This window comes from Carcharhinus amblyrhynchos, chromosome 22 (genome assembly GCF_965287045.1).
Source record: "Carcharhinus amblyrhynchos chromosome 22, sCarAmb.v2.hapA, whole genome shotgun sequence".
NCBI lineage: Eukaryota > Metazoa > Chordata > Chondrichthyes > Carcharhiniformes > Carcharhinidae > Carcharhinus > Carcharhinus amblyrhynchos.
Window position 1 is genome coordinate 31,878,450 of NC_137345.1, and position 27,866 is coordinate 31,906,315.

Sequence of the window (27,866 nt, forward strand, 5' to 3'; positions counted from 1 at the left end):
CATCACCTTTGCCTTTCTTTGTGCCCAGGCAATCAGATCAACTTTAGGTTGCCAATGGCAGAGCTTTCCCCCCACTGAGGGGCGGAGAGTCTCGCTCTCGAACCACTTTAGCGTGCCTGCAGAATGTTATAGTCATGGGAACACTTCTTCCAGACGCAATAGCTGGCAGTTGAATTTCTGGTGAGCAGTCTGACAAAAATGCAGCCCCCGTTTTGCTTATATTGTTCCAATGACTACTGTTTGAGATAAATCCATTTGCTGTAAAACACGCAGGCTGAGATTTTCCAGAAAATAGAATCAGCTTTAAAGAAACTGTCCTGCAGACTTCATACAGCTCCACAATCGTTAACAAAGGGAGCCTTTGTAGATTTCACTGGAAGTCTTTGGCAGTTTTGTAATGAACCTCTTTATTAGTACTGAGAGGAGAGGTAGCCAAAATCTTACAACAAACTGGTGTATCAGTATGTCTTGTTATCATGCATCGATATAATATAGCCTTCCGCCCACGTGTTTCAACATTTTACCAATCTTAACCATGTAAAATCTGAACCAAAGGAACTGTTTCATTAGGGGAGTAGAATAAGGCAAAACTACAAGGTTATTCACTCAAAGCACTCTCTTAAAAACCAACCAATGAGAGGGCAGCTTGCAACAAGGAAATGGCATGAAGCAAAGAGGGCCAATATTAAGAGCATTAAAAGGAAAGAAAGAGTTAACAGTTAATCCTAAGAAAGTCAGAATTATAGCATGTTATGATTTAAGTTCTAAAACTAGATTGTATGAAACACATGTTACCAATCAGCAGTGATAAAGCAATATCTTGATCCTTGCAAAGGAAGGTAAGTGAAACCATATGTGGAAATAGCACATCAACTTCCTGGCACATTTTCGGTCATCCAGGAGAATAGCAGTTCCAGTTGACATTCATTTTGGGTCGTACTATTTACTCGGAGATATTAACAACAATAAGTGCTTGACACTGAAATGAAAATGAATTTCTCTCATTTCTGCTACTTAAACTGTAGTTCATATTTAAACTGTAGATTCTTTGTCTGAACGAAGATCTAGTAGAATGTAGGAGAAGGGATAACCAGCCGTGGTTATCGAAGGAAATAAAGGAGAGTATTAAATTAAAAGCTGATGCGTTCAGAGTGGCTAAAAGTAGTGGGTGATTAGAAGATTGGGAAAGATTTAAAAATCTTTAAGGAATGACTAAGAAATTGATAAAGAAAGGAAAGATAGACTATGAAGCTAAACTAGCATTATATATAAAAAAGGACAGCAAGAGTTTTTACAAATATACAAAGAAGAGGAGGCTGGCTAGACTGAATGTTGGACCCTTAGAGGATGAGAGGGGGGATTAAGCGGTGGGAGATGAGGAAATGGCTGAGGCCTTAAATAAGTTTTTTGCCTCGGTCTTCATGGAGGAGGACACGAATAGTTTGCCGGATATTAAAGATAGAAGGATGGTAGGAGTTGAGGGCTTGAATGCTATTACTGTCACTAGAGAGGTAGTGCTTGATAGACTAATGGGACTGAAGGTGGACAAGTCCCCAGGACCGGATAGAATGCATTCCAGGGTTCTGAAGGAAATGACAGAGGTAATAGTGGATGCCTTGGTAATTATTTACCAAAATTGGCTGGATTCCGGGGAAATGCCGGAAGATTGGAAAACGGCTAATGTTACGCCGCTGTTTGAAAAAGGTAGCAGACAAAAGACAGGGAATTATAGGCCGGTTAGTTTAACGTCTGTAGTTGGAAAACTGCTTGAATCCGTCATCAAAGAAGAAATAGCGAGGCACCTAGAAAAGAATGGTTTGATAGAGCAGACGCAGCACAGATTCATTAAGGGGAAGTTGTGTTTGCCGAATTTATTGGATTTCTATGAGGATGTGACTAGTGTGGTAGAAAGGGGAACCGGTAGATGTGGTGTTTTTAGATTTTCAAAAGGCATTTGATAAGGTGCCTCATAAAAGGTTGCTTCAGAAGGCTAGGGTGCACGAATTTGGGGGTAAGGTGTTAGCATGAATAGAGGATTGGCTGTCTAATAGGAAGCAGAGAGTTGGTATCAATGGGTGCTATTCTGATTGGCTGTTGGTGACTAGTGGAGTGCCGCAGGGATCGGTGCTGGGGCCTCAGCTATTTACCATTTATATAGATGATCTGGAGGAGGGGGCTGAGTGTAGGGTGACAAAATTTGCTGATGACACGCAGATGAGTAGTAAAGCAAATTGTGTGGAGGGTGTGGAAAGTCTGCAGAGGGATCTGGATAGGCTAAGCGAGTGGGCGAGGACTTGGCAGATGGAGTATAATGTTAGCAAGTGTGAGGTTATCCACTTTGGCAGAAATAATAGTAGGAGGGATTACTATTTAAAGGGCGAAAAGCTGCAGCATGCTGTGGTGCAGAGAGACCTGGGGGTCCTTGTGCATGAGTTGCAAAAACCCAGTCTGCAGGTGCAGCCAGTGATCAAGAAGGCGAATGGAATGCTAGCCTTTATAGCGAGGGGGATTGAATATAAAAGCAGGGAGGTCTTGCCGCAACTGTACAGGGTACTGGTGAGGCCGCAGCTGGAGTACTGTGTGCCGTTTTGGTCGCCGCACTTGCGCAAGGATATTCTGGCCTTGGAGGGAGTGCAGAGGAGGTTCACTAGGCTGATACCGGAGATGAGGGGGTTAGACCATGAAGAGAGACTAAATAGACTGGGTCTGTATTCGTTGGAGTTTAGAAGGTTGAGGGGGGATCTTATAGAGACGTATAAAGTAATGAAAGGGATGGATAGGGTAGAGGTAGAGAGACTCTTCCCGCTTAGAAAGGAAAGCAGGACTAGAGGGCACAGCCTCAAGATAAGGAGGGAGCGCAGTTTGGATCGGATTTGAGGAGGAACTTCTTCACTCAAAGGGTGGTGAATCTCTGGAATTCTCTGCCCGTTGAAGTGGTGGAGGCTACCTCGCTAAATATATTTAAGTCACGGGTAGATAGGTTTTTGACAGACAAGAGAATTAAAGGTTATGGGGAGAAAGTGGGAAAGTGGAACTGATCCACTTCAGATCAGCCATGATCTTATTGAATGGCGGGACAGGCTCGAGGGGCTAGATGGCTTACTCCTGCTCCTATTTCTTACGTTCTTACGTTCTTAGATAAATGAACTCCTATACAGGACGGAGCAAAAAGAACAGGCAGGAGCAAGAGAACAGACAAAAGGCCAAGATTGATTTGGAAACTTATGGGCAGAACTAATGCATGATAACAAGACACACTGATATCCCAAAGAGAAGATTGATTGTTTTGGTTGTCTATAAAGTACTGGATAAGATCCATGTAACCTCAGTCAGACAGAGAAAATGTATTCGAGATAAATTTATTGTTCCCAATGCAGATCATCGCATGCTCAGAGCACAAATCAGGAGTTCAAGGAGAAAGGTTGTGTGTAGCTTGCTTGATTTGCAGTTCAGAACAGCTTCATATTACAGAAGAGCATTTTAATGTAAATTAAAATGGATTCATAACTACCTTTTAAACTGGAAATATGAGAATAGGATTGTGTGGCAGTAAAAGGCAAAAGATGTACAAAGAAAATCCCAAAAAAAGGGAAGGTAGATAAAAGAACTTTAATTACTTGGAATTAAATCTTTGGTGAATAGAATATTTCTTTGTTATGTAATTAATGTGAGGGCAGTTTCATTTCCAGAATGAAAGAAGTTTCTCGATATTGGCCTGCACATTAAAAGACAGCAGTTGCCAAAATAATTTTCAGTTATCTTGTCCAAATTGATTCCACACAGGACGAAAACTCAGTTAGGAGACTATTTTGCCAATCTTGGCATATCTTAGCAATCATTGAAGAATATCAGAAGCATACAAGCATATTAGCATATAAGAAGGAGGTAGTTGACCCGTCACATGTATGCAAATTCATTGAAAGAACTATTTCATTCGTACCTCACTCCATATCGCTGCAACAGTTCCCATTTCAAGTGTTGATCTAGTTCCTGACCAAGATTAATCTAGATTAATCTTGTCTTCACCCCTCTTGTGGGCAGTACTTTCTAGATCATTAAAATGCAGAAAAATAAGGGGGGAACTCATAAAAATCTATAAAATTCTAACAGGACTAGATAGGTAGATGCAAGAAGAATGTTCCCAATGTTCTAGATATCCAGAATGAAGGGGTCACAGTCTGAAGATACAAGGTAGACCATTTAGGATAGAGATTAAGAAAAATTTCTTCACCAGAGAGTGGTCAGCCTATGGAATTCACTACTACAGAAAGTGGTTGAGGCCAGAATGTTTTAAGAAGCAGTTAGATTTAGCTCTTGAGGAGAAAGGGATCAAAGGATATGGGAGGAATGCAGGAACAAGCTATTGAGTTGGATAATCAGCCATGGTTATAATGAATGGTGGAGCAGGCTTAAAGGGCCGAATGGCCTACTCCTGCTTCAATGTTTTTATAACTCCCCACATATTTCTTTCCACCTACTGCTTGTGGTACTTTTGCCAATGAACCTTAAATCAGTGTCCGTTGTTTGCTGACCCTTCTGCTAGCTCTAACTGAAGATATGTGGAAGCTGGTCCCCCATTTGACAATGAAAATGAACTCACTATAGAATCATAGAGTGATAGAGGTTTACAGCGTGGAAACAGGCCCTTCGGCCCAACTTGTCCATGCCGCCCTTTTTTAAACTCCTAAGCTAGTCCCAGTTGCCCATGTTTGGCTCATATCCTTCTATACCCATCTTACCCACGTAACTGTCTAACTTCATAAAAGACAAAATTGTACTCATCTCTACTATTAACTCTGGCAGCTTGTTCTGGACACTTATTGTCCTCTGTGTGAAAAAATTGCCCTCTCGGTCTTTTTGTATCTCTCCCCTCTCATCTGAAATCTATGCTCTCTAGTTTTAGACTCCCCTACCTTTGGGAAAAGATATTGACTATCTAGCTGATCCATGCACCTCATTATTTTATAGACCTCTATAATATCACCCCTCAGCTTCCTACGCTCCAGAGAAAAAAGTTCCAGTCTATCTAGCCTCTCCTTCTAACTCAAACCATCAAATCCCAGTAGCAACCTAGTAAATCTTTTCTGCACTTTTTCTAGTTTAATAACATGCTTTCTATAATAGGGTGACCAGAATTACACACAGTATTCCAAGTGTGGCCTTATCAATGTCTTGTACAACTTCAATAAGACATCCCAACTCCTGTATTCAATGTTTTGACCAATGAAATCAAGCACACCGAATGCCTTCTTCGCCATTCTGTCTATCTGTGAATCCACTTTCAAGGAGCTATGAACCTGTACCCCTAGATCTCTTCATTCTGTAACTCTCCCCAACACCCTACCATTAACTGAGTAAGTCCTGCCCTGGTTGGATTGACCAAAATGCATCACCTCACATTTGTCTGAACTAAACTCCATTTGCCATTCGTCAGCCACTGGCCCAATTGACCAAGATCCCATTGCAATCGTAGATAACCTTCTTCGCTGTCCACTGTGCCACCACTCTTGGTGTCTTCTGCAAATTTACTGACCATGCCTCCTATATTCTTATCCAAATCATTAATATAAGTAACAAATAACAGTGGACCAGCACCGATCCCTGAGGTACTTCGCTGGTCACAGGCCTCCAGTTGGAAAAACAATCCTCTCCAACTATTCTCTGGCTTCTGTCATCAAGCCAATTTTGTATCCATTTAGCTACTTCACCCTGGATCCTTGTGAGATTTAACCTTATGCAACAACCTACAGTGTGGCATCTTGTCAAAGGCCTTGCTAAAGTCCATGTAGACAACATCAACTGTTCTGCTCTTCTTGGTTACCCCTTCAAAAAACTCAATCAAATTTGTGACACATGATTTTCCACCCAAAAAACCATGCTGACTGTCCCTAATTAGTCCTTGTGTCTCTAAATGTCTGTAGATCTTGTCTCTTAAAATATCTTCTAACAACTTACCCACTATAGATGTGAGGCTCACCAGCCCGTAGTTACCAGGCTTTCCCCTGCAGCCCTTCTTAAACAAAGGCACAACATTTGCCACCCTCCAATCTTCAGGCACCTCACCTGTGACTATTGATGATTCAAATATATCTGCTGGGGAATTGCAATTTCCTCCCTAGCCTCTCACAGTGTCCTCTCACATTCATTTAGGATCTCACCCATCTCTTGTGGATCCACACACAGATGACCTTGTTGATCTTTAAGATGTCCTACTCTCCCCCTTTATGTATTTGTAGAAGCTCTTTGGATTCTCCTTTGCCTTACCTGCCAAAACAATCTCGTGTCCCCCTTTTGCCCTCCTGATTTCTCTCTTAACTGTACTCCTACACCCTCTATACTCTTCACAGCTGCCTATGCTTATCATGTGCCGCCTTCTTCTTCTTGACCAGGGCCTCAATATCCCAAGTCATCCAGAGTTCCCTACTTCTACCAGCCTCTTCACTCGAAGAGGAATGTGCTTACACTAAACCCTGGTTAACACACTTTCGAAAGCCTCTGACTTATCAGATGTTCCTTTGCCTTCCCCCAATTAACTTTTGAAAGTTCCTGCCTGATACCATCAAAATTGGCCCTGCCCCAATTTAGAATTTTAACTTTTGGGCCAGACCCATCATTCTCCATAGCTATCTTAAAACTAAGAGAATTATGGTCACTGGTTCCAAAGTGATCCCTCATTAAACTTCTATCACCTGCCCTTCCTTATCTCCCAAGAGGCTGTCAAATTTTGCCCCCTCTCTGATCGGGCCATCCATATACTGAATGAGAAATTCCTCCTGAATGCACTCAACAAATTTCTCCATCCAAGCCTCTAATACTATGGCTGTCCCAGTCACTATTGGCAAAGTTAAAATGCCCTACTATTACCATCCTATTTTTCTTGGAACTATCTCTAATCCCTTTATATATTTGCTCTTCAATTTCCCACTGACTGTTTGGGGGTCTATAGTACAACGCTATCAAAGTGATTTCCCCCTTCTTATTACTCACTTCAACCCATATAAACTCAGTGGGTGAACCCTCGGATATATCCCCTTTCAATACTGATATGATGTTTTCCTTAATCAAAAGTGCAACTCTCCCTCCTCTCTTTCCTCCTCTTCTATCTTTTCTACAGCATTTGTACCCTGGAACATTGAGCAGACCAGCAGACCAATGCAGCAGGTATTTCTGCATGCATGCCTATCGACAGCTTCTTGTATATCAGCTCAGCAACTTCCTAATCTGAAAGCTGTGAACAGAACTCATACAGAATCTGATCCTCCAATGAGCTGGAACACACATTATCCTTTTACTCTGAACTTGCTGCAACAAACTATTGGCTGGTGGCGCACTGTAGATTCTGAACTATCCTCTAAGGTATGTGCAGTGCCACTATCTAAGCTGGTGGTTGCAACTGTGAAATCAAGTGATGATGCTTCTTCATCAGAGATTTAGTATAGTTTTTCCCTTTGCGATGAGGTGGCACTAGACCAACCGCCCTGCACTGGCTGACTAGGCCAAATGCCCTGCACTGGCTGACCCTGTGTGTTCTCAGCTATTCTGGATACAAAGATCTCCGTCACAGGCACATGGTGCAGAGCACTGTCTCCTCTGGAAAGTTATGATGTGGAGATGCCGGTGTTGGACTGGGGTAAACACAGTAAGAAGTCTCACAACCCCAGGCTGAAGTCCAATAGGTTTATTTGGTAGCAAACGCCACTAGCTTTTGGAGGTGAATGGGGAGTTTTGATCACAACTAAGGTATATAAAGGCACACACCCAGTTTACAGAATACTGATTAGAATGCGGGTCTTGGCAACTAGTCAAGTCTTAAAGGTGCAGACAATGTGAGTGGAGATAGCATTAAGCATAGGTTAAAGAGATATGTATTATCTCCAGTCAGGACAGTAAGTGAGATGTTGCAAGCCCAGGCAAGTCATGGAGGTTACAAATAGTGTAACATGAACCCAAGATCCTGGTTGAGGCTGTTCTCATATGTGTGGAACTTGGCTGTCAGTCTCTGCTGAGCAGCTCTGCGCTGCCATGTGCTGTGAAGACCGCCTTGGAGAACGTTTATCCGAAGATTAGAGGCCGAAGAACAGTGACCGCAACACCACACAACCCCGCCACTGCAACCTCTACAAGACATGCCAGATCATCAACATGGATGCCATCATCTCACGTGAGAACACCATCCACCAGGTACACAGTACATACTCTTGCAACTTGGCCAACATTGTCTACCTGATATGCTGCAGGAAAGGATGTCCCGAGGCATGGTACATTGGGGAGAGCATGCAGATGCTACAACAATGGATGAATGAACACTGCTCAACAATCATCAGGCAACACTTTTCTCTTCCTGTTGCGAACACTTCAGCGGTCACAGGCATTTGGCCTCTGATCTTTGGGTAAACATACTCCAAGGCGGCCTTCATGGCACACAACAGCGCAGAGCTGCTCAGCAGAGACTGATAGCCAAGTTCCACACACATAAGAACAGCCTCAACCAGGATCTTGGGTTCATGTCACACTATTTGTAACCCTCATGACTTGTCTTGGCTTGAAACATTCCACTTACTGTCCTGTCTGAGACAAAACTCATCTGTATAATCTATGCTTAATGCTAACTCCACTCACATTGTCTGCACCTTTAAGGCTTGACTAGCTGTCAAGACTCTCATTCTAATCAGTATTCTGTAAACTGACTGTGTGCCTTTATATGCCCTGTTTGCGATCAGAACTCCCCACTCACCTGATGAAGGTGCAGCACTCCAAAAGCTAGTGGTGTTTGCTGTTGGACTTTAACCTGGTGTTGTGAGACTTCTTCCTCTGGAAAGCTCAGACATGCCTATCTCTGCGGTTATGTATCACCTTGTTCTTCAAGAGGGAGGGAAGAATGTCAGTGAGTGCAAAATATGTGCCTGCTACAGCTGAATAGCTGTAGGTATGTGGATGCAGAAGGTGGTAGCTGTGAGGCCAGCAGCAGTTTGAATGTCCTGCACTGGCTCACTAGGGCTGGATGCCCTCCTTCTATTCCTATTTTGTCTGTTTTTATACAATTCACTACATTTTTCTTCCCTCCTGCTGCTTCTGGTGCTTTGGGCAATCATCTTAAATAAGTGTCCTATGGTTACTGACCCTTCAGCGAACTCTGTTTAAAGCTATGTGGGAGCTGGACTCCCCTTTGTTCCTGGTTACCTGAAAGCGAATGTGGGGAATTTAAGTGAGTGAAGGAGGGAAGAGGAAATGGTTCATAGTTCATCTATGAACTATGAGGGAAGAATGTCAGTGTGCCTGCCACAGCTGGATAGCTGTAGGTATGTTGATGCAGAGAGACGTAGCTGTGAGGCCAACAGCATTGTCATGGGTGGAGTGAGATGGAACATCTAAATATTTCTGGCCAGTACAGCAAGGCCACATCACTGCCACACAGACCTCACCCCCATCCCCCCGATCGCTGGCCTCCCTGACTAGAGGTTGCTAGAGATTACTGATTATTCATAGGTGGAGATATGGGGTACATGGGGAATGCAAGAGGTCGGTAGTCCATTGGCGAGGAGATATAGAGTGGGATTTTATGGCCTTGCTCAACCCAAAACCATAAAATCCCATCCAAGGTCAATGGCCATAGTGCGGAATTTTACCGTCTCTCCACCACGGGAATTGTAGCAAGTGGGACATGGATGATGCAAAGGCCCATTGGCCTCAGGTGGAATTTTCCAGCCTTGGGGCGAGCACGGCCAAAAAACCCCATCCATGATTTAAAGATGCATTCATTGGCCTTGACTACCATTTGAGGTCATTGACATTTTTCCAACACTACGGCCAGATCCTCAGGAACAGGCTCTCGAAATTGATCCCCTTGGCCACTTTCTCTCATGCCCTTCTCAGGTTCTGTCTTGAGGGTTTCTTGGCCCCTGCAAAAACATAGGGAAAGATTCTCCAGCCATCCATACCAGCTGAATGCCAAATTCTCCATCCTCTCTGGCAGCTGTGGCAGGGTGTGAATGGCCAGAGAATTGCTCCATGGTGTTTTCCTTCCTTTCTAACTCTGCCTCCGGTGCTGCCAACCTGTGAGCCTCTTAGCTCTTTCTGCATTTGCTGTGCTTTTCCTTCCAATCAAGCCTTCTAGACTCAGTTGTTCCAAGTGTGTGGTTCCCCTTTAAGAAGCCCAAGCTGGTTGTGCATTGTGCTCAACAAGTACACACCTGCCCCACCCCCCCCCCACCTCCCCACTCCCAACAGTCCATCCCCCAAACCCCTGCTGTGCGCGCCGCCAGCCAGCAGCACAGTTTGTGCTGAGCTGATGGTGAAATCATTCAGCTAAACAGGCAGCACAAAGAGATCAGGCACAGGGTACTTGTGTTATTATCCCTGTGCCTGATATTAAGTCTTATCCAAAATGTCCCCCTAAAAATCCTTTAAATAGCAATGTTCTTCATATCGCGGGAGGGAGGTTAGAGCAAATTTCAATGCGTTCTAGTTCAGTGAAATAATATATCAGGCTAAACCCACTGCACATTTGCCGTAAAAAGTAATTATCATTATCACTAACGGTTATTTTCATCTGAATCTCATTTTAGGGACTATTGAGCTATGAAGGAAACTTCTGGCAATCTGTGATTGAAATCCAGAGAAGATTGACTTACTGTTATCAATTTCAGAAAGACTATCTGACCTTTTTCAATTTGAAAGGGTAGATATATCATAATACTCAGAAATTATCCACAAAATGTCACTTGCAGGGAGGTAAAATAAGATCAGATTGAATCCGTATAAATAATCTGTGGATTTCAACAGGGACTATTTTGTACATATTCCACCCAAAGATACGTTCATGGTGTCAAAAGCTGAAAATTGAATAAAATAAATGCAATTAAGTTTTTTCTCATGGTTGCAACTATTTGTTTTGAGGAGCTTCAGGGCGGCACGGTGGCACAGTGGTTAGCACTGTTGCCTCATAGTGCCAGGGACCTTGGTTCACTTCTGGCCTTGGGTCACTGCCTGTGTGGAATTTGCACATTCTCCCCATGTCTGTGTGGGTTTCCTCCCACAGTCCAAATATGAGCAGGTTAGGTGGATTGGCAATGCTAAATTGCCCCTTAGTGTCAGGGGGACTAGCGAGGTAAATGCATGGGGTTATGAGGATAGACCCTAGATGGGATTATAGTTGGTGCAGACTTAGTGGGCTGAATGGCCTCTTTCTGCACTGTAGTGGTTCGAAAGCACTTAAGATGTAATTGTGTTGTACAACCAGTGATATAGTAAACAGTGATCATTATTCTGTTAATGCCATTCCCTTTTGTAACCTGATAGCTAAACATCACAGTGCTGTCATCTAACATATTGAAAGTTGCTTGTGCCAATTTTCCTGCTGTCATACACAAGGGAGGGCATTGCTTCAGGTTGCAGAGTACTCCTCGATTCGACAACAGTGGGTATGCTGACTATAACAGGTCCCACTATAGTCATTACATTGGCTCAGCAACAGTGTTTTTAGATGAGTAGCAAGACAAATAACTGCATCAGACAATTTACATGCTGTAAGCCTGATATTTGGAGAATGGAAGTGTCCCAAGAGTTCATTAGTTAAGCAGAACAGGAAAGTATATAGTGCAAAAGTTTTGAAATAAATATTTTTCATGTTCATGTTGATTCAGTTAGGATGTGTGTAGTGCACTTCCCATTTCTAAATTTAAAAGAACCCTCCAGAAAAGGAAGAATATATTCTTATATTGAGGTAAACACAGTAGCAGAAAGATCCAGAGGAGAGGTCACAGGTTTAGGAGGATTGGCAAAATAACCTGCACTAAATGAGACATTAGAGAAAACTTATTTACAAAGTAAATAGTTATGACCCTGAATGCATTGACTGAAAGTGTGTCCATATCTTGCTGTATCCTCTGATGGTCCTCACCGCTATCTGCAAATCCACTAACCTTTGTGTCATCGGCAAACTTACTCATCAAACCAGTTACATTTTCCTCCACATCATTTATATATATTGCAAACAGCAAAGGTCCTCGCACTCATCCCTGAAGAACGTCACTTGTCACAGCCCTCCATTCAGAAGTGCACCCTTCCACTGCTACCCCATCCTTGAGTGGGCCAACCCTCTCCCCAGCTACCCTCTTGCTCTTTATATATGTACAAAAAGCCTTGGAATTTTCCTTTATCCTACTGGCCAATGTTCTTTTCGTGACCCCTTTTAGCCCTCCTTACTCCTTGTTGAAGCTTCTTTCTACTTTCCTTGTATTCCACACTTGCTTTGTGTGTTCCCAGCCTCCTAGCTTTGACAAATGCTTCCTTTTTCTCTTAACCAGGCTCACAATGTCTCTTGTTATCCAATGTTTCCAAAACTTATCATAATTATCCATCATTCTTACAGGAATGTGCCGGTCCTGAATCCCTATCAGCTTACACTTGAAAGCTTCCCACATGCCAGATGTTGATCTGTCACCAATCTACATTCTTCAGTTCCTGTCTAATATTGTTGTAATTAGCCTTTCCCCAATTTAGTACTTTAACTTAAGGACTACACTTATTTTTATCCATCAGTACCTGAAAGTTTACTGAATTATGGTCACTGCTCCCGGACTGCTCCCCTACTGAAACTTTGACTACCTGGCTGGGCTCATTCCCCAATACCAGGTCCAATATGGCCCCTTCCCTCGTTGGACTATCTACATACTGCTTCAAGGAGCCCTCCTGGATGCTCCTTACAAACTCTGCCCCATCCACGCCCCTAGTACTAAGTAAGTTCCAGTCAGTTTAGGGGAAGTTAAAATCTCCCACCTCAACAACCCTGATACTTTGATAACTGTATTGAAAAAAAAAGCAAAGCAGACTTGATGGGCCAAATGGAGGTATGGTGGTTCAGTGGTTAATACTGCTGTCTCAGCGCCAGTGACCCAGGTTTGATTCCGGCCTTGGGTGACTGTTGTGTGTGGAGCTTGCACATTCTGCCCTTGTCTGCCTAAGTTTCCTCTGGGCTCTGGTTTCCTCCCAAACTCCAAAGATGTGCAGATTAGGTGGATTGGCCATGCTATGGGCGGCGCAGTAGCACAGTGGTTAGCACTGCTGCTTCACAGCTCCAGGGACCTGGGTTCGATTCCTGGCTCGGGTCACTGTCTGTGTGGAGTTTGCACATTCTCCTCATGTCTGCGTGGGTTTCCTCCGGGTGCTCCGGTTTCCTCCCACAGTCCAAAGATGTGCGGGTTAGGTTGATTGGCCATGCTAAAATTGCCACTTAGTGTCTGGGGATCTGTAGGCTAGAGGGATTAGCGGGTAAATGTGTAGGGATATGGGGATAGGGCCTGGGTGAGATTGTGGTCAGACTCGATGGGCCGAAGGGCCTGTTTCTGCACTGTAGCGTTCTATGTTCTATGTAAATTGTGACTTGGTGTCAGGGGATTGGCAGGTTAAATGCAGAGGTTTGTGGAAATAGGGCCTGGCTGGAATTAATGTCGGTGCAGGCTCGATGGGCCAAATGGCCTCCTGCACTGTAGTGATTCTATGATTCTAATCTGTTTTCTACCATACTAAATTCAGACTGTAGGTTCAGCTTCAATAAATAATTCAGGGTGAATCTACTTTACCCCACATATTTTTCTTTTCTCCTTATTTCAAAATAATACCTTAGCTGACCTTGTACCTAAGACATCATTCTCAAACATGTACAATTCTGACACCTAAATTGAAGTAAGGTACAAGAAATTTATCATGGCGTGCATAATTTACACAATGTCAAATTTATATTTTGATCATTTGAGCTATTATTGTGATTTTGAGGTTGGTAATGTTTACAGAGATGTTGATAAAAAGACTGTCATGTGGCAAAACAGAAAGCGACAAGTGTTCGTCACAATTTATTAATTTATTTGAGAGATGTGGGCATTGTTGAGTAGGCCAGCATTTATTGCCCATCCTGAAATGCCCTTAAGGCATTAAAACATCGTGAGGTGATAAATGTCTACACTAGTATCTTCAAACTGTACTTCCTATTGCTGCATAAAGCATATAAGTTTGAAATAAGAGGGTATTCACTCATTAAACCTTCTCCTCTGACAGTTTACATGTGACTGCCTCAATCAAGAACCCATTCCTATCCTAACAATTCAAATTTTTATAAGCTCATTCTAAATTGCATGTGAAGTAATCATATTTATTCATTTTGTCACAGTCCTCAATCTTGTGTTGGCTTCAATTACTTTTCAAAGTTTTGGCTGACTATGTGAAGAGTTAATTCCTATCGCTAATCTCATACCATGTGATTTTGTAATGGTGCCCTTGACTTACGTACTTCTGTGCAAAGTAAATAAACTATTTAACCAATTTTATACCTTATCTAAACCTTTTCTCATATTAAAGATCTGAATCACATCCCCTTTGTCTCCAACTAAACATAGATTCAGCTTTCCAAGTCATTCATCACGCCGAAAGTCTAAGTTTATCCTGGTTAGTCATCTTTGAAACCTCTGACACATCTTTCTCCAATTTGAGATTAAGGTCTAGAAATTTGAGCATTGCTTTGTCCGAAGGTAAGCCAATCTTAAAGTAAGGCCTGAAATTTCAGCAAATTAGGGACTCAATTCCTGTTTCAGACACCATGCAATATTTTAGGTCCCTTTTCCAAAACAGGACAAAGATAACAAAAACAGAAAATGCTGGAAAATCTCAGCAGGTCTGACAGCATCTGTGGAGAGAGAATAGAGACAACATTTCATGTCTGGAAGATGCTTCAAAACAGCTAAGAGCAAAGAAAATCAGGAAAGATTTAAACCATGAGAGTGGTGGCAGGGGCGCTGTAATTGGACACAGACAAGGTAAATGAGAATGAAGAAGGTTGAGAAAGGTGTTAAAAGTGTTCATTAACTGATCAGAATGTGTGAATGGCAGAACAGAGGTACAAATGGTTAAGGCAGTTGCCCTGAAGGGGCGGGACAGTTGCAAAATGGAGAGCAGAAATGGAAATGCAAAAAAAGGATGACAAAAATGGATGAATGAGATGAAAAGAAGAAACAAATGGAAATGAAATAAATGGAAATGAAATAAATGGAAATGGACTGATGGTGAAGAAGGAAGTTCATGGTCTGAAGTTGCTGAACTCAAGTTTTGGCACCTTTATCAGCCTTCTTCATCCTCATTTACATTCCCTTTGTCCAATTACTGGCCTCCCCTCCGCCATCATAGTATAAATCTCTTTCGATTTTTTTGCTGTTAGCTTTGTTGAAGGGCCATCCAGATTCAAAATGTTGGCTCTATTCTCTCTTCACAGATGCTGTCAGACCTGTTGAGTGTTTCCAGCATTTCCTGTTTTTGTCTCAGCACCTACAGCACCTGCTGTAGTTTGCTTTTATGATGATAAATCAGTCAATAGCAGGCATAAAGGTCCAAATTGCTCCATTCTCTCCGTAGGTGGTGTTTGACCTGCTGAGCGTCTCCAGCATTTCCAGTTTTTGTTTCAGTCAACAAAGAGACCACAATAACTCAATTAGTGAATTGCAACTTAACCCTCACTCACCGAAAAATGAATTGGACAAAGAAATCCTTCACTGGCACAAGTTTTAAGGGCAAGCTGATAGATGACACGTGGATCTTAAATAAATAGTATTAAAAACAATCAACATGTATACAACATAAACTTCTTTGATTTTGAAATATTTATTAACAAGTAGTAGGGGATGATGGTGTAGTGGGAGTGCAACTGAACTAGTAATCCAAAGGCCAAGACTAATGCTCTGGGGATATGGGCTCAAATCAAAAGACAACTGGTAGAACTTAAATTCAATTAGTAAATCTGGAATTGAAAGCTTGTCTTAGTAATAAGCTCAACCATCTTCAGCTGCTTCATCAATAACCGCTATCATAAGGTCAGAAGTGGGGATGTTTGCTGATAATGGCACAATGCTCAGCACCATTTGTGACTCCTCAAATACTGAAGCAATCCATATTCAGATGCAACAAGACATTGGCGACAACACTCAGGCTTGGGCTGATATGGTGCATGTAGCATTTGCATCACACAAGTGCCAGGCAATGATCATCTCCAACAAGAGAGAATCTAACCACCTCCCCTTAAAATTCAATAGTGTCACCATCGCTGAAACCCCAATGTGAACACTGTGGAGATTACCATTAACAAGAAACTGAACTTGACTAGCCATATAAATACTGTAGCTACAAGAGCAGGTCTTAGGCTGGAGTTCGACAGAGAGTAACTTTCCTCTGGATTCAAAGCCTGTTCACCATCTACAAGGCATAAGTTGGGAAGTTTGATGGAATACAATCCACTTGCCTTGATGAGTGCAGCCCCAACTACACCATAGGAGCTCAACACCATCCAAGACAAAGCTTGATTGGCACCCCTTCCACCACTTAAGGCAGGACAGATGGAGGGAGCAATCAATAAAGCATATCGTATCCTGGACTTTATTAACAGAGGCATAGAGTAAAAGAACAAGGAAGTCATGCTGAATGTATGCAAGACACTAGTTGGAACAAAATATAGAAATTATGTGAACACTTTGGAAAAAGTGCAGAAGAGATGTGCAGAATTGTTGCAGGGATGAGAAACTTTTGAAATGTTCAGTTTGAGGGAAATTAGGAATGGGAAAGAAATGTTGGCTTTACCATCAATACTCATATCCCATGAAAGAATAAGGAAAAAATTTTAGGTTACATTTTTAGGCTTTGCTGGGACTGAGAGCAGAGATGGGTGGAAACTTGAAATAGTCCCATTTCATCACACAATCCCACCCCTTGTCCATTTTTATGGTCATAAGATGGCGGGGTGGTTGTGAAGCAAGGCTACCCAACCACACATGACAGGTAGTTAGTATGGTTCCTTACAGACCTTAAGGGGGAAGTGGTGGTATGATGGTATTGTCACTGGACTAATAATCCAGAGACATATGGTAATGCTCTAGGGGACCTGGGTTCAGATCCCACCATGGCAGATGTGGAATTCAATTAAAATGTAGAATTGAAAGCCTAATGATAACTATGATGGCATTGTCACTTGTTGCAAACATCCATTTGCTTCACTAATACAATCAGGGAAGGAAATCGGCCATCCTTACCTAGTCTGCACCATATATGACTTGTAGTGTGGACTAGCTGTGGTTGACTCTTAAAATCCCACTGAAATGGCCAGCAAGCCAATTGGTTCAAGGACAATTAGGAATGGCCCAGCCAGCAATGCCCACATCCCATGAATGATTTTTTTTAGAAAGTTAAGGCTAATTAAAATCACAGTCAGTTCCCAGAGGTGCCAGCAACCAGTTTAACTGGCTGGAGGTGGGCTCCCAATGGCAGACCAGGGAGGCAAGTGGGCAATAATCCAGGTTAGCCTAGAGGCTCTCCCGTTATGCTAGAACAGTCAGAGGCAACTCAGTCAATGAGTTTCTTTTTCCAATTGTGGTGGCCTGGCTGCAGCAATCACTTTTGACTTTAAGATTTAAAATGCTGCAGAAAGGGCAGCTCTCTCTTTCCCTCTATCTCACTTTACATCCACTGCAGTCTGATGTTCCTTTGAGGCTGGAAGGCCTCTGATTGACCTTACTGTGCCTGTACTCTGAAAATTAATTGGCCACTCCAGTAATTATATCCCATGTAATGCAGGTTCCGCACCCATATTTCAACCTGATGCAACAGGGAAAGTCCTGTCCTTTGTGTCCTTGTGTCAAGTTCCATGGCATGGACCATTCCTACAAACAAATCCCACACCTACTACATTCATGAGTTTTGCCATATTCCCAAAAAACTCATTATACAATAGCAAAATCCAAATATTGAACACAGAGAACACTTATTGTCCAAATTGAGTACAATGGGCTACGAGATTTCCATCTCGTGTTGATTTTTCAATTTAGTTGGTAGTAAGCACAGATTCAATACCAGCCAGATGCTCATTGTCTGAGGAAAAAAATGTCATGGAGCCTGAAAGTTCCAACAAACCGATTAATGTTTCCAGTGTGGGTTATTCTTGACATAATTCCTCAGGTCCTTAGGTGTTTCCTTATAATATGCCTTTGCTTGAGGCAAGAAACATGGGGAACATGGTAAACTAAGAGGATCAATTAGAGAAAATCAAGTTCTTTGGTATCCATTCACCAGATTCCCTTTGTTGACAAACTCTATTCCATTCTTAGATTGCATCAAGTATGAAGCAGAATCAGTAGTACCAGTGGACCCCGATAGTCCTATTTTATCTAGGTGAAGCTCCTTGATTGGTCAGGCAATTATGACTTCAATTAGGGAGCTCAGATTCCAAAAGGCCCTCATGGGCCTTGTTGAAGGCATTACAATTCTTTGCACTAAAGATTGATTTGACTGATAATATATACCTTTCAGATTTTGATTATGTATGGCAGTTCAAAGGGAACTAATTTTAAGCACCCTCTGTGAAATCCTAAATATAAGTAGAACTGATAACTCTCAATCTAATTTTTCAAAGGTTACGTATTCAACGGGAGTGCAGCCTTGTTAAATTTCCATATGGTCTTTAGTTGTTAGATGCTCAATTGTTAAAAACTGTTCATCTGTCTGACAGCAAAAATGACCTTTCTCGACTTGCCTGCAAAGCAAAACCAGTTTTAATCACAATGGGTGCATATTTCCTTTTTGGTTCACTGATCATGAAGCAAGTCAAATTAGATTGCTGCTTACTTGTGAGAGAGGAACCCAAACTTATTTTGTCTTGAATAGTTTTCAAAAAGTTTTAATATATGTGCAATGTGGGGAATACATTTGAGCAAAACATTGAAAATTTCCTAGCATAATCATAGATTACAGCTTCAACAGGGACATTGCTTTTTTAATTTAGCATGACTGTATCCAGAATAATGGCCAAAACAGATTAAATGGGACATTATGGTATGATTGTGTCTGTTATAGGAAGTGATTCATTGTCTGAATGAGTAATAGAGGCGAGGGGAAGAAGAGAACCAAAAGCACAGTGGAAATTATTTGTGATTTCATCTGATTGTTGCTATAGTATTTGTGCAAGTTCCGTTCTAAAATAGAAGATTGAGAGCTACAGCACTTCAGCCATGGGAAAGTACAATCATTGCACATTTCATGATAGATACATCCCCAAGATTTCAAGGATATTCTGAGACTTGAGGGAATGTCAAGATTTTTTTCCTAATGTTCAGTAACCAAGATCATTGGACAATTGTCAAAAACAACTTGCACTAATATAGCATCTTTGACATAGAAAATTCCCTCATGGGTGCTCAATCTGCAGTAAAAACATTCACATCTTATCTAACTGTCACAAAACAAATAGCAAAAAAGTTTATTTGGTCTTTGTCTTAAAATCGTTTTCAAACCACGCAGATTAGAAACTCTATCATACAAGTATGTTGTCATTGCAGCTTATGATTTAGAGGAACAGTGGTCACAGTCTGGAGTTCATAATCTGGTGGCACAGTGGGATCTCCTACCATTGCATCAAATCATCTCCCTTGTTTTTTGTTGCAGACTTAATATCCCATGTTCTGCCAGTGAATGTGACTCAGAAGTACTTTCAACGTTCAATGTGGGAGGCCAAAATTTGAATGCTTCTCAAAATCTCTTTCCCTCACCTAAGTGTAAACAGCCTGTGAGCAATAATGAGGATTTTATGAAAATCTATTACTATCATAATTCTACGGAACACAGTAACTTACTACAGCCTGGATCCTAGGTTTTGAAAATCATGCAGTTTTTGATTGAGGGATTAATAAGAAACTACAAAAAGTATTGTGCAATTACTGCATCTTTGTCCTTTCGATCAAAGAATTGAGTTTAATCAAGGAGAACTGACATTGCCACACCTGATCACAGTTACACCTACTGCTGTCAACATAGATCTTTGTAAACTCTCAGGTGCAATAGATCAACTTGAATGCAGAATTGCTATCATTTAAACTCAACATTTGCAATAAAAAATATCAGTTGGAAATTTTACAAAGAGGGGGCTTCTCCAATAGTTTAATAAGTAATTGTACAATTACATACTGAGGTTTATTGATCAAGAAGGATATAGGGGTCACATTTTTTCAAAAATATAATTTATTCCTAAAATTTGCAAAAGTACACCACAAAATATTTCAATTTGACTATTACAGGAAGTACAATAACATTCACATTACCTTGACTCCAAGGTGCCTCAGTACAATTGCAACACTGTAAATTTTTGCTATACACATTCCCTGGCAAGAACACAGCCAGAAAGTCCCTACAGAGTTTCCAGCTTCTCCGTACTATATTGGCTGAAAGGCCTTAGACTTTCCCTCATTGCATCTTTGTAGCAGGATTTTCACAATAACTTTATTGCAGTGTTAATGTAAGTCTACCTGTGACACTAATAAATAAACTTAAAACTTAGTAGCTGCTCTAAGCTTTAGAGCTGCCAAGTCACGGTTTGCAAGACACATAGAACATAGAACATTACAGCGCAGAACAGGCCCTTCGGCCCACAATGTTGCGCCGACCAGTTAAAAAACAATGACCCTCTAACCTAAACCAATCCCTTTCCATCCATAAACCTATCCACGGATCTCTTAAACGCCCCCAAACTAGGCGCATTTACAACTGCAGCAGGCAGGGCATTCCAATCCCTCACCACCCTCTGGGTAAAGAACCTACCCCTGACATCCGTCCTATAACTACCCCCCCTTAATTTAAAGCCATGTCCCCTCGTGCTAGCTTTCTCCATCCGAGGAAAAAGGCTATCACTGTCCACCTTATCTAAACCTCTAATCATCTTATATGTTTCAATAAGATCCCCTCTTAGCCGCCTTCTTTCTAATGAAAACAACCCCAAATCCCTCAGTCTCTCTTCATAGGACCTCCCCTCCATACCAGGCAACATCCTGGTAAACCTCCTCTGCACCCTCTCCAAAGCCTCCACATCCTTCCTATAATGTGGGGACCAGAACTGCACACAATACTCCAAGTGCGGCCGCACCAGAATTTTGTACAGTTGCAACATGTGGCTCTTTTCTGCATAAAGTGAGCTCAGTGGCCAGGGGGCCGGACACGATCACACTGCGGCAATGCTGGAGACGCAGTGAACTAGGTAGGACGGATAGGCAATTGGTGGAGCAGGCGCTTACTCAAATGTGAGTGGGCCGAGTTGATTGACGACCATGCACTGCATGTTTGTGACCGTGCCTGAGATCAATATCCTTTCTTGTGTTTATAATTTGTTCATTCATTAATTAACCATTTGGCAAATGCATTTTCTGTGACTACTAAACCCAATGCATTTCTTGCTACAAACTGTGGGCAGTCTGGCATTAGAAGCAAGGAGCTGGGGGGGAATTTTCCTGTCCTGCCCGCCAGGGGAATCATAGCAGGCAAGGAAGGAAGACCATGCAAAGGTTCATTGACCTCAGGCAGGATTGTCCAGTTCTGGGGTGAGCGCGGCAGGAAAATCCCACCTACTGAGTCTCCCCTCAAAGGTGCGCAAGTTTGTAAATGGGGGACTAGTGGAGAAGAAAGCTGATGTTGTGTTGGAGATTGGTGCAGAGATTGAAGTGGAGCTAGGGAAGGAATGCTGAATTGCAGACAAGCTACGTGGTCAGGGAAATAAATAAATACACATATTAGTAAATGTTCTTGCATGCATGTACTTGTTGCACTGTTTGCACTTACACTGTTATTAAATGTGGTTCTTCACATAAGTGTGCACAATAATAATAAGAATGTGTTTGTAAAAGTGGTCCATGTTGTATGACAAATATCTAAAGATTATCATTTATGGCTTCAGAAGTTTTGACCATGTGCTTTGGCATGTCTCTCAGCACATAGTCCTGTATTGTAGAATGTCCTGGTCATGGACAATTCTTTACAGTGCAAGACCACTAAATTTCTGGCAGACCAATGAGAGTCTTTAACCAAGTTCATTGTCCTCCAACTGCAGCTGATGTTTATCTCAATCTGTGTCACTGGGAATAGCCCTTTGAGCTCAAGTGTCTTATATCTCTTGCATTTCCTTCCAGGCCATCTTTGACAAGCACATTTCAGGGGGTGGATAATGGTCTTTAGTCGTTAGATGGTCAATCATTAAAAACTCTCCTCCAGCACAGACCTCTTGAGAGCAACATAAGGAGGGGGACAGGGTGAGGTACGAGTACAAGGGAAGGATCTGACAGGGAGTGCATTAGTTATGATTTTTATTCTCTCGAGTCAGTCATGCTAGCCAAATATTGTCAACAGAAATTACTTTTCCTTCAATTTTATTCCCTTCTGAGTGTTGCAAAACAAAATGGATGTGTCAAGGTCTTAATCTACTTCCTTGCTTGCTTTAAAAAAGCAATTCAAAATCAAATTGAGTCCAATTCATGGAGTGGAATTTTCCCATCCTGCCACCATGGAAATCGTAATGGGCAGGGTCGGACCATGCAAACGTCTGTTGACCATGGGCGGGAATTTCCAGCCTTAAGGTGAATGTGGCTGGAAAATCCCGGTCTCCACTAAAGAGACATATTAGGTCCAAGCTGACAAGATCAGGCATCGCAGCTGAGCTGATGCTTTCTGGCTGTTCATGTCCGCCATCCTCTTGTCCCTTCAACAGCGCACCCTTTCCATGGGTTTCCTGGCAGCACGGGGGAAATTCTATTGACAGCAGTTGGCCCAGAAGATCCCACCACCAGCCTGCCAACTCCTGCCACGAGAAGCACACCATGGGGAGGCAAAGGAATTTCTCCTCTGGTCTTCTGCTTGATCCTAGCTAAAAGGCTGAGAAGTTCCTGATTAGCCACAGGGGCGACTTCAGCAATATTATTTTAGTCACTTGTATTAAGTTTGTCAGGAAATGGCTTAGTGACATGCACAATTAGTCAGATATACTTCATGTCTCTATATCTACTCAATAAATATCTACCATTATGCGATAGTTAAAGAAGTAAAACACTCACAACAATGAAAAAAAAGCACTTTCCAATACTACCATTTTACCACTAAAAGGCTGAATACATAAGCATATGCTCAAATATGAATATTGAGATCATATTATTTATCCAAAATTCTTCATTTATTTATACATTGTTCAGGCTTGTAATTAGCTCCTGTCTGTGTTCTCAATTAGCTTCATGTAGCTATTCGGACAATACTGTCCCAGCTAAAACTCTTTTGGTAGGTGCTTCAGTTTACCTCAATATCTCTAGGGTCAGGAAATGAAAAGCCAAACATTAGTTCATTCCAGAGTGAGTGGCCCCTATTAGAAAGTGCCTGGGCATTTGGGAAGATGGAATGAGAACAGCTGTTGTGTCTTAGACCAAATACCCAGTGATTCTTGCTGACTATTTCATTCATGAAAAATAGGTATTTGAGCATCATGCAGGGAGTTTCTGGAGTTTATGAAACTGTCTCCCACTGCAGGTTATGGCTGTCAAACAAGATGAAAAAGGACTGCTTTAAAATGGGGAAATTATGTGCTGATTTAATTCAAAATGCTACATTAGGAAGCATTATCAGTAAGTTCAGATAATTTTAGACCTGGTTCATTGAAAACAATCAAGGTTAACAAAAAGTAAAGTCACCATAGTCCCACATGACCATACCCTTTGAGGGGGAGAACTGACTGGTGGTGACTTAACCTAAGGATCACCACACCTCAGATGAGTGGCAAGGTTTGGAAGGGCGTTGGGGGGGGGGGGGGGGGCGTGGTTCTTCATGAATAACCTCAACTGGTTCAGGAATTGAACACACACTGTTGGCATCTCTCCATCACGAACCAGGCATCCAACTAACTGAGCTAACTAATTCTGATTGAACTGTTTGAGAACAGTAGCTGCACCCCAGTTTTCAGTTCACTCAATCGGTAATTGAAGGAATAATATTTCTACTGTACTTTTTCCAACAATATTCTTTATTCATAAATTTGGAAAAGGAAATTCAAAACATTTCAAATTGAACAGAAAGTGCAATAAAGTTTTCCTTTTCTCCGGACAGCGATTTGCATTGTGAGTTATCCAATACAATTGCAATATTCTCGATATTTACAATACATACTCCATGTGAAGCATGCAGCCCAAGGGAGTTCTACACAGTTTCTTACCCCTCGTAAAAATGGCAAGCAGGCCTTCAACTGTGCCCTGTGAACTTTTGTGGTGGCTGCCAGCCAACAGAACTTGATAATGGAGTCATACAGCGCAGGAAAGACCCAACAAGTCTGCACCGACAATAACTACCACTAAAGGCTGGCATTGAGTCATAGAGGCATACAGTGAAAAAAGGTTGTGGACAGCATGGTGGCACAATGGTTAGCACTGCTACCTCGCACTGCCAGGGACCCAGGTTCAATTCTGGCCTTGGGTGACTGTCTGTGTGGAGTTCCCCCATATCTGAGTTTCCTCCCACAGTCCAAAAATGTGGATTGGCCTTGCTAAGTTAATCCTAGTATCAGGGTAAATGTGTGGGATTACGGGAATAGGGCCTGGGTGGGATTGTGGTCGGTGTAGGTTCAGTGGGCCGAATAGCCTTTTTCTGCACTGCAGGGGTTCTACGATTCTAACTCTTTATCCTGGAATACCAACAAGTTTCAGGCAGCCCAAAGTTCAACAATTCAATGGTTCTTCAGTAGCAGTTGATGTATATGCCTAGAAATAGCCTGTAGAGCACAGAGTTCATGTGTCACAAAGAGGCTCAGGGTGAACCTCAACAAAAAACACTTCATCTCTTTTCAGACTTAGGGCACATTCCAGAAGGATGATTGTTTTTCCCCCAGCATAGTCATTTCAAGAGCAATACAACTCAATCCTGGCCAATACAATCTTTCAGTGCTTGCTTCATAAAAATTGCTGCAATAAGCCTCATAGATTTCCAAAAATCAACAGCTTCAGATTGAAATCTCTTAATCTCTGCCTGAATCTGAAATGACTCTCTAAATTGCACCTTTAAAAAGCCTTCAATTCAACAACAGGAAACAGCCAGTTTTTGGAATGTGAGTAATTTAGGAAGAATGCAATTTGGCTTCAGGTCATGCTCACAAGATGTTGGAACAGAATTCTAACTGCTTGATCACTGTCACTTCACCCAACTAGCATTTTCCGTCTCAGTAAACTGTCACTGAACTGATACTGAGGCTCGCCATAACTAACATAGTCAAACTTCAAAGATTCTGAGATTTCATAGTAAGCACGACTTCCTAATAAGGCTGATACATTGATAAAGCTCTCTGCAGTGAGGAATGAGCAGTTGACCAGAAGGGAATATTTGCACAGGCTATACCAATGAACATGTATAGCAAATGTTACCATCCTAGTTGATGTTACCACTGGACAAACCAGATACCAGAGGGGAGCCTGGCCTGATACAAACCATGGAGAAACTTAACTGAACAAAGTCACAGAAGTTTGATGATGAGCTTTTGTTACAAGTTATTAAACAAGAAAAATGAAATACATTATTCCAGGAAAAAAAGATTGGAAAGATCTGAAAAAAAATTCAAGTATTCACTATTCCCTCATCGCAGTTATTGCTTTACAGACACATACAATTTCAGAAAGATAAAACCATTTACCATATAGAATCCCTCCTAGAAGGAGACCATTTGGCCCATTGAGTCTGCACCAACTTTTGGAAAGAGCATCTTGTCCAGGCCCACTCCCTGTTCCCGTAATCAAGGGTAATCCATTTAACCTACACGTTTTTGGACACTAAAGGGCAATTTTGCATAGCCAATCCATCTAACCTGCACATCTTTGGGCTGTGGGAGGAAACCTGAGCACTTGGAGGAAATCCACGCTGACATGGATAGAATGTGCAAACTTCCTTGCAGTTAAAGTTTATTTATTTGTCACAAGTAAGGCTTACATTAAGCAATGAAGTTAAAGTGAAATCCCCCTAGTTGCCACACTCCAGCACCTGTTTGGGTCAATATACCTAACCAGCATGTCTTTCAGACTGTGGAAGGAAACTGGAGCATCCACAGGAAACCCACACTGACATGGGAAGAACTTGCAAACTCCACACATCCAGTGACTCAAGCCGGAAATCGAACCTGGGTCCCTGGCACTGTGAGCAGTGCTAACCACTGTGCCACCATGCCTTCCAGTCTTAAACTCTGTCTTAAGCTCTAATATTCAAGGTACATATGCACTACATATGAAAGAACTGGTAAACTGTGGTCAGAAACCTCATACTCCAAAGCAAATGAGAGATGTGACCAAAGCAGATTTTATGGATTGCTCAGCAACTCACGCAGATGCTACATCACACTGTGAGCCAACTAGCCTCACTGAAACTCTTTCTCACAAGGACACCTCTGATCTCCACATGGATCCATCTCTGATCCCTGTCTTTATCTCTGCCTGGGACTGTGTTCTGAACTTCTTTCTGTCCTGTTCTCTAGTTTGGGATGCTTTCTTGGTTTGGGACCTTCTCAGTTCCCCTTCCTGTGTCCAAGTATACAAGTATTCCTGTAACCAAGCAAAATAATAGGTCTGAGGATTGGAAGCAGTTTAGAATTCGGCAAAGAAAGACCGAGGGATTGATTAAGAAGGGGAAAACACTGTAAGAAAGTAAGCTTGCAGGGAACATAAAGACTGACACTAAGATGTGTTTACAGATGCATCATAGAAAGCATTCTTTCTGGTTGTTTCATAGCTTGGGATGGCTCCTGCTCTGCCCAAGACTACAAGAAACTACAAAGGGACATGAATGAAGCCCAATATTCCATGCATCTACACTTCCCGCTGCCTTGGAAAAGTAACCAGCATGATTAAAGACTCCATGCACCCCAGACATACTTTCTTCCACCTTCTTCCATTGGGAAAAATATACAAACGTCTGAGGACACGTTCCAATTGATTCAGAACAGCTTCTTCCCTGCTGCCATCTACTTTGCATTAAGTTGATCTTTCTCTACACCCTAGCTATGATTGTAATGCTACATTTTGTACTTTCTCCTTTCCTCTCTATGTACCATATGCTTTGGCTGTATAGCGTGCAAGAAACAATATTTTTCATTGTATAATAATACATGTGACAATAATAAATTGAATCAAATCAAATCAGGATGGTGAGTGGCTTGGAGGGGAATGTTCAGATGGTGGTATTCCCTTAAATCTGCTGCCTTTGTCTTTCCAGAAGGTAGTGGTCATGGGTTTCAAATGTGTTTAAAGTTTATATATTAGTGTCACAAGCAGGCTTCCATTAACACTGCAATGAAGTTACTGTAAAAATCCCCTAGTCGTCATATTCTGGCACCTATTTGGGAACACTGAGGGAGAATTTAGCACGGCTTATGCATCTAACCAGCATGTCTTCTGGACTGTGGGAAGAAACCGGAGTCTCCGGAGGAAACTCACACAGAGACAGAGAGAACGTGTAAACTCCGCGCAGGCGGTGACCCAAGCTAGAATTGAACCTGGTTCTCTGGCGCTGTGAGGCACCAGTGCTAATCACTGTGCCATCGTGCTGCCTAATAACTCTTTGTTGAGTTCCTGCAGTGCATCTTGTAGATGGCCCTCAGGGCTGCCACTGTTTGTTAATGGTGACTTGAGCCTTGTAGCTGGTGGACAGTCTTTGGGGAGTCAGGTAGTAAATTGCTCACTGGAAGATTCTTAGTGTCTGACCTGCTTTGTTATTTACATGGCGATTCTAGTTCATTTTATGGTCAATAGTAACCCCCTGGATGTTGATAGTGGGGGATTCAGCAATGGTAATGCCATTGAAAGTTGTTAAACGATTAAGATCCTCTCTTGGAGATGGCCTTTGCCTGACACTTGGCATGAACGTTACTTGCCACTTGTCGGCTGAAGCCTGGACTTGTTGTATTTGGATATAGACTGCTTCAGTATCTGGAAAGTAATGAATGGTGCTAATCATTGTGCAATCATAAGCGAACATTCTCACTCATGGTCTTATGATGGAAGGAAGTTCATTGA

At 42.1% G+C, this 27,866-nt stretch overlaps 1 long non-coding RNA gene across 1 annotated transcript; it reads left to right on the top strand.

Annotated features, from left to right (window-relative positions):
- LOC145357043 (uncharacterized) lies at positions 1 to 26,990 on the top strand. The gene is made up of 2 exons (XR_013889239.1): positions 1 to 180; positions 26,584 to 26,990. It is a non-coding gene; the product is annotated as an uncharacterized LOC145357043 (long non-coding RNA).
- The last annotated feature ends 876 nt before the right edge of the window (positions 26,991 to 27,866 follow it).